The sequence below is a fragment of the Lathyrus oleraceus genome, chromosome 6 (assembly GCF_024323335.1).
Source record: "Lathyrus oleraceus cultivar Zhongwan6 chromosome 6, CAAS_Psat_ZW6_1.0, whole genome shotgun sequence".
Classification (NCBI taxonomy): Eukaryota; Viridiplantae; Streptophyta; class Magnoliopsida; order Fabales; family Fabaceae; genus Lathyrus; species Lathyrus oleraceus.
In genome coordinates this window covers 9,982,500-9,990,411 of record NC_066584.1, presented here as the reverse complement: position 1 = coordinate 9,990,411, position 7,912 = coordinate 9,982,500, and positions in this window count along the sequence as shown.

The following is a 7,912-nucleotide window of genomic DNA, read 5'->3' as shown; positions in this document are numbered from 1 at the left end:
CATATTTTGTAATCAGGAAAACCCCAACCTACATGACAAATGTGTTGAGTGTGCTACTCGTCTAGAGAGGTGTCAGACTATGCAAAGAAATGTGCAGTATTTTATGGACTAGGGTGGCCTACAAATCAGTCGCGCTAAACGGACATACTATGAGTTGCACACGCCTGATGAGTTCGTCTATCAGAAAATGGACAATGCTCATCCATAAGCAAATTGTGTGTCACTGGTGGTTATATGTATGTCGTCGTCTTTTCCGTTCGAAAATAGAAAGGTTATACTATGGAGGTATGATGTGACGGCCATTGTGGATGGAAAAGAAGAACACATTGAGGATATACCTAAAAAGGCCACAAAGACTGATGTCACCCACATTACGGGGACCAGTGGAATGACCCATATTAGTTAAGTATTTACACCCGAACAACTCCAAAGGGTGACCAAGTCTCCAAGGGACCGGAAAGTGGAAAGGAAACATTAAATCCCAGCGAGGAGCCAAACCTTGCCAAGTTTATTGTTCCGCTCAATGAGGCCGCCTATTTTTGAAGCTCATCAAAAGAAGTGACTACAAGATGGTCGGCCAACTTCATCAAACGCCCTTGAAGATTTCCATTTTGTCTTTACTGCTAAAATCGGAAGCACAAGAAGCACTGTTAAACGTACTCAACCAAGCCCATGTGACTCAAAGCATAATTGTGGATCAATTTGATGGAGTTGTATCTAATATTACACCATGTATCAATTTGAGCTTTAATGATGAAGAGCTCCCATCGGAAGGAAGAGACCATAACCGACCATTACACATCTTTATGAAATGTCTATACGATGTTCTTGTCTGGGTTTTTATAGATACCAGTTTGTCACTAAACCTCATGCCTAAGTCTACATTGGCAAAGTGCTCTTTTGAAGAAAAGTTAATGAATCCCAATGCCCTGGTGGTAAAAACTTTTGATGGATCAAGGAGGCCCGTTATCGGAGAGGAAGACCTACCAATGCAAATCGCCCTACATGTCTTTTATATACCCTTCCAGGTTGTGGATAAAAATTTGGCTTACAGTCGTTCGCTAGGAAGACCGTGGATACATGTCACGGACACATTCACATCCACTTTGCCCCAAAAATTGAAATTTATGGTCAAAGATAAACTGATTATCGTGTCTGGTGAAGAAGACGTGTCGATTATCCATTTTTCGTCATTCTGATACATAGAAGTCGATGTGGAAACTTCTTTCCAAGCTCTTGAAAATTCTAATGTTATAATCGTTAGGGATAAGGACCACGTTGTAAGGGAGAGCTCATCCTTTACTTCTCTGAAAAGTGAAAAGCTGATAGTTGAGAAAGGAAGCCTTAGAGGTTGGATCCAATTGATCAATCTCTCTGAAAAGAAAAACCGATGCGGATTAGGATATGTGCCTCCCATGGAGAGTGAAGCCCAGGTTCCTGCAAACACCAACATCTGAAGCATTTTAGAGGTGTTTTACAGAGGTGGTTTCCTCCATGAAAATCAGATAGCCATTGTAGAAGACGATAAATAGAAATAGAAGCGCTGAGCTTTGTGTATCATTGTGCTTCTAATACAATGTTGGACAACTGGAAAGTCATCAAGATACCTAAGCTCTTTTTTGTTTTAAAGTAATTTGTTTTTTCAAAATCTTTTACTCTGCCCAAGGCTTAAGGATCATGTCTAGGGCCCCTTTTGTTTTAAATTATTATCATCATTAATAAAAGTGTTTTGTTATGCAGTCATCTCTCTCATTTATTTTTGTATTTTAGGAAAATGGCAACCTTTATAAAAACACATTTTGTTTCTCGCATTTTGATTTTTGTCTTCTTTTCCTAAAAAGTCATCATAAAATCATGCAGAATAATGGACCCATTGAATCCAATAAAACTAGAAACCCTCGTGACTTTGAGCTCCCTAATAATCAAGCCGAAGAAGGGTGTGAGGACGATTGTGATCTTCCTAAGGAACTATCAAGGTTGCTCGAGCACGAGTCCACAGTCATTCAACCGCATCAAGAACCAATAGAAGTGAAGAATTTTGGCACAGAGCAAGAGAAAAAGGAAGACAAGATCGGAACATCGCTAGAAGCAAACATACGAGAGAGGTTGGCCAAGCTCCTGCATAAATATGTGGATGTGTTTGCATGGTCATATGAAGATATGCCAGGGTTTGACACAAACACTATCGAGCATAAACTACCACTTTGTCCAGAATGCCCTCCGGTGAAGCAAAAGTTGAGAAGAACTATGCTTGACATGTTTCTCAAGATTCAAGAAGAGGTCAAAAGGAAGTTTGACGATGATCTCCTAGTAGTAGTCAGGTATCCTCAATGGGTTACCAATATCGTTCCAGTCCCAAAGAAGGATGAAAAAGTATGAATATGTGTTGATTACATAGACTTGAACAAAGCTAGTCTAAAGGAAGATTTCCCTCTACCATATATTGATGTATTGGTAGATAACACCGTTAAATTCTTAGTATTCTCAATCATGGACGGATTCTCCGATTATAACCAGATCAAGATGGCTCTGAAAGTCATGGAAAATACCACATTTATCGCCCCAAGGGGAACGTTATGTTATAAGGTAATTCCCTTTGGCCTGAAGAATGATGGGGCAACCTATCAGAGAGCGATGGTCACTCTTTTCCATGATATGATGCACAAAGATATTGAAGTGTATGTCGATAACATGGTTTCCAAATCTCAAAGGGAAGAGGATCATATGGACCACCTACAAAATTATTTGAGCGCTTAAGAAAATTCAGGTTGCGGTTGAACCCTGCTAAGTGCACATTCAGTGTCCGATCCACGAAATTTCTCGGATTCATTGTTAGCCAACGAGGAATTGGAGCGGATCCTGACAAAGCCAGAGTAATACAAGAGATGCCCGCTCCGTGAACTAAAAAGGAGGTTAGAGGATTCCTAGGAAGATTGAATTACATATCCATGTTCATCTCTCACATGACAGCTACTTGTGATCCAATTTTCAAACTGCTTCAAAAAGATCAAGCAATTGAATGGAATGGGGATTATCAAGGGGAGTTTGAGAATATCAGGCACTATTTATAGGAGACTCCTATATTAATTCCACCTACTCCAGGAAAACCAATCATAATATTCTTAACAGTACTTAACGGGTTTATGGGATGTGTGTTGGGGCAACATGACAAGACCGACAGAAAGGAGCACACCATCTATTATCTGAATAAAAAGTCCACTGACTGTGAAGCAAAATATTCAATGCTCAGGAAAACTTGTTGTGCATTAACATGGGTTTCCAAACTCCTGAGGAAGTACATGTTGACTCATACCACTTAGTTGATATCCAAAATGTATTCGATCAAGTACATCTTTGAAAAACCTGCCATAAATTGGAGGATCGCTTGTTGGCAGATGTTATTATTTGAATATGACATTTAGTATGTTACTCAAAAAACTATAAAAGGCAGTGTGGTGTCAAAGTACCTCACACACTAACCAATGGAAAACTACCAACTCACGCGGTTTGAGTTCCTCATGAGAACATCATGGTCCTAAAAGACAATAAGGTCATAGGTAGCGATGAAGGGCCCTAACCAGGAGCTCGATGGAAGCTCGTTTTGGGGTGGCGCCTCATATTCCCTTGGGCATGGGATTGGAGTTGTCTTAATATCTCAGAGAAATGGTTGTGCTCCCTTCATAGTAAGGTTGTGGTTTGACTGCACGAACAACATGGCAGAATATGAAGCGTGCATCATGGGCATTGAAGCTTCTATTGACTTAAGATTAAAATCCTAGAGGCGTATGGAGACTCAACGCTAGTTATTTATCAAGTAAAAGGATAATGGGGAACCCGTCATCCCGATTTGATACCATATCATGCTCATGTCATAGAACTGATGAAATTACTTTTCATCGCATTCCTGGAGAGGAAAATCAGGTGGTAGTCGCCTTAGCTACATTATCATTGATGTACAAGGTGAACTTCCACAACAAGGAACCGATCATGATAATGGATCTAGAGATGAGTCGGCATATTGTCAATCAGTTGAAGAGGAACCCGATGGTAAACCACAGTTTCATATACATCAAACGTTATCTCTAGAAGCAGGAGTACCCGACGAATGCTTCGAATAGAGATAAGAGAACCTTGAGAAGGTTATTGTCCAAATTCTTCCTAAATGGAGAAATGTTCTACAAAAGGAAGTATGACATGGTTCTGCTCAGATATGTGGATAAACATGAGGCTGACATGCTTAACAAAGAGATTCGTAAAGGATATTTTGGCACCCATGCCAATGGGCATGCAATGGCAAAGAAAATCCTTAAAACTGGTTATTATTGTCTGACAATGGAATCTGACTACTTCAGCTATGTCAAGAAATATTATAAATGTCAAATATATGTTAATAAAGTACATCTACCGCCAACTCCTTTGAACATGATGACATCTCTTTGGTCATTCTCAATATGGGGCATCAATATTATCGGGCTCATCAAACCAAAAGCTTCAAATGGGAACTGGTTCATCTTAGTTGTTATTAATTACTTTGCCAAGTGGGTTGAAGTTGCTTCTTATGTGAATGTCACAAGCCAAGTGGTCGTCCAATTTATCAAGAATGAGATAATTTACCGATAGGGACGTCCCAACAAAACCAACACTAATAATGGTTCAAATTTGAACAACAAGATAATGAAAGAGTTATGTGAAAGCTTCAAAATTGAATACCATAACTCTTCTTCGTAGTGGCCGAAAAAGAATGGTGTTGTAGAAGCAGCAAACAAGAACATTTAAAAGATCCTGCAAAAGATGGCTACGTATCCTCGGGTGTAATAAAGAATTCAAAGCTACATAGTTCAGGGTAGAAAATGTTTGTTGGTTGGTAAATTTTAGCGAAATACATTTAGTCGCATTCGAGTGAAAAATATTGCTTGTTATCCAAACATGGAGAAATGAGCATTCGTGTCGTGTCAGAATGGACAACATAATCTGAATTTTCACAGATTTATGTTCTCGTCGCATTCGAGAAGAAAACATTATTTACTAATCACACATGGTAGGAACAAAGTGTTGCTTACATTGTCTCAGAATAGAAAAAGCATCTTTCATTTATGAAAAAGTTTTAACCTCACACTAAGGCGGAAAAAAGTCAAGTTTGATGTGTTGAAATTGTTTTTTGGCGGAGACGAGTATTCGAAAGGCAAGCTATACGGCTTGTATCCAAATACTAGGGGACCAATATGGAAATTTTATATGCAAAATATGTTTGGATTGTGAATCGAATTAAGATATCTCAAAGATAACAAGTACTCGGGAGGCAAGCTATACAGGTTGTATCCAAGTGCTTGGGATCAACAGGGATATACGTCCAAGAGATCCTTTTTTATATTTGGAAGATGAATTGAATTCGACCATGTTATTAGGTTATTACATTATTTTAGGGGGGAGAAGAATATTCAAAAGATAAACTATACGGTTTGTATCCAAATATTCGGGGACCAATAGGAATATACGTCCAAGTGGTCCTTTTTCATCCGCATTTATTATAAAAGAATATGTATAATTAAATTTTCAAAATAATACAATTGATTAAAAAAAGCTTGTTTTTTAAATTGAAAAAATTATATGATTTTCTTTCTGAAATGGTTCGATTTTAATTGAAATTCGTTATTTTGATATTTAATCAACTAATCACTTATTTTAAAAAATAAATTTATATATATATATATATATATATATATATATATATATATATATATATATATATATATATATATATATATATATAAAAGGGTGGTTAGGTGAAATTAGGGGGTGATAGATTAGTAAAAGAATAATCCAATATTAAGCTAAAAACCAAACAAACAAGAAAAATTCTATAAAAAAAATAAGGAGACATGGGTGAATCTAATTTATTTTCATGATCTAAGAATCTAAGTCTCATGATAGTGATCAAAGGGATATTATTGAGGTGACCATGAAATATATGATGGGGATGTGTTGTACATGATCATCCCCCACTTAGATCTTAGCATCAATCAAGTGGTGACGTGTGTCTCATTATATTTAATTAAGAAATGAAAAGAAACAAAAAGAATTAATACATGAAACACCTGAATGAAATCCTAGTACCTCTTCTCTCTCTCTTCTTCATCCCCTACATAACTATTTACAACTCATTTTTCCACAAAGCATACCCTTTTCCGTTAAAGGATGAGGATTTCTTTAGTGAACCATTTAAAGTCATTCCTACCTTCTGAGACTATTAGTCATTAATAGAAATTAGATTCTAATACCACTTATTGATTAAGTGAATCTAAATACAAAAGGGGGAATTGTGATATTCAAAATCCTAAATAAATATATTTGTAAAACATTTGATTTTGAAATTATTTATGTTAGATAATCGAAGAAAGAAGTGAACGAGCAACAAAACAATAGAGAAGTGAAAAGATACTGAAATAAGCAACATTATTAAAATAAATAAATAATTTAAAATGGATAAAAAGGTCACACTAGAGAATTATCCTAATTTGACCTAAATCATTTGGTCTACTCTAATCTCTAAGAGTTTTTTCTTAAAATTTATACTAAAACAATCTTGAGCTTTTATACAAGATCAACTCAAACAACCTTACAATCAAGTTGCATTTTTTCACAAGATCAACCCACAAATCTTATACATACAAATAGAGATTTTACATAGACTGAAATCAATACTCTTAACCATAGCTTTTACACAAATTCAGCTCAATAACCTTCAATAAAGCATTTTACAGATTTAGCTTACATCCTTCGAATATATTACCAAAAAAAACTATGTCATTGGATAAACAATTTTAGCACAATATTAATACATCACAACTCTCATGTGAAAATGAGGAGTTTTTATTCAAAACAAATGTGTGTTTTTAAATGAATAGATACCTCCTTTATATAGGAAAAAATCTGACTCGAAAAAAAAAAACAATTAATGAACGTCTTTAATGAGATAATATATTTAAAACATCTATTAATCAATTAATCAAACTAAAATAGGAAAGTTTGATTTTCTATGACCCTTAATTGATTATCAGTCTCCTTAATCGATTAAGATGCATTAGGCTTTTATTTAATCGATTAAATAATCTCTTAATCGATTAAACAATATATTTTTATCTTTCTAATTGATTAAACAAATTTTAATCAATTAAATATTTTTTTAAATTGATTTTAAGAAATTTTATCAGAGATAAGAGATGTCTTTATGTACGCGTTAATTATTTTCATCAGGAATGTAAAACCAATATGTCTAAGTAACAAGTCAAAAGAATAGAATTTAAGAAAGTGAATTATTATGAAATTTATGTGAGTAACTACCTTCACAAAGTTAGTTAGTATTAACTAAGTCTTAAAACAAATAGCTTTGTGAGTAATATTTTTATTAGTGTTAAAATATTTAAAATCATAGAACACTTTTAAAATAGTTATTTTTTATATATATGTTGTATAAATATTAATTATAAATAACTTCGACCCCAATATTGAAATTTAAAAATCTGTTCATGTTATTTGGTTTTATAGTCCTTATAAAATTTATTCAGTTAGTATTTATTTGGCTCATATTGGATGGACTAAAATTAAATATTGAATATATATTATAAAGATCAAACTTGCAATGTAAAATAATATTTCCACACGATTAAAATTAAACAATACAAAAAAAGGAAAGAATTTATATAATTGCAACTCTTATAGACACCTTTTAAAAAAAAAACTTAATAGTAAAAGGTTGAATATTTTATGGGACTAAAAGCAACTTTAAACTAGATTTAAAAATTAAGTTTTCGACAAAACTACTGCAAAGGGAAGAATATTCTTTGTTTTCCCAGAAAGTGTGTTACATGCATAGATACTTTACATGTTATCAAACTTTATGTTTATATTTATA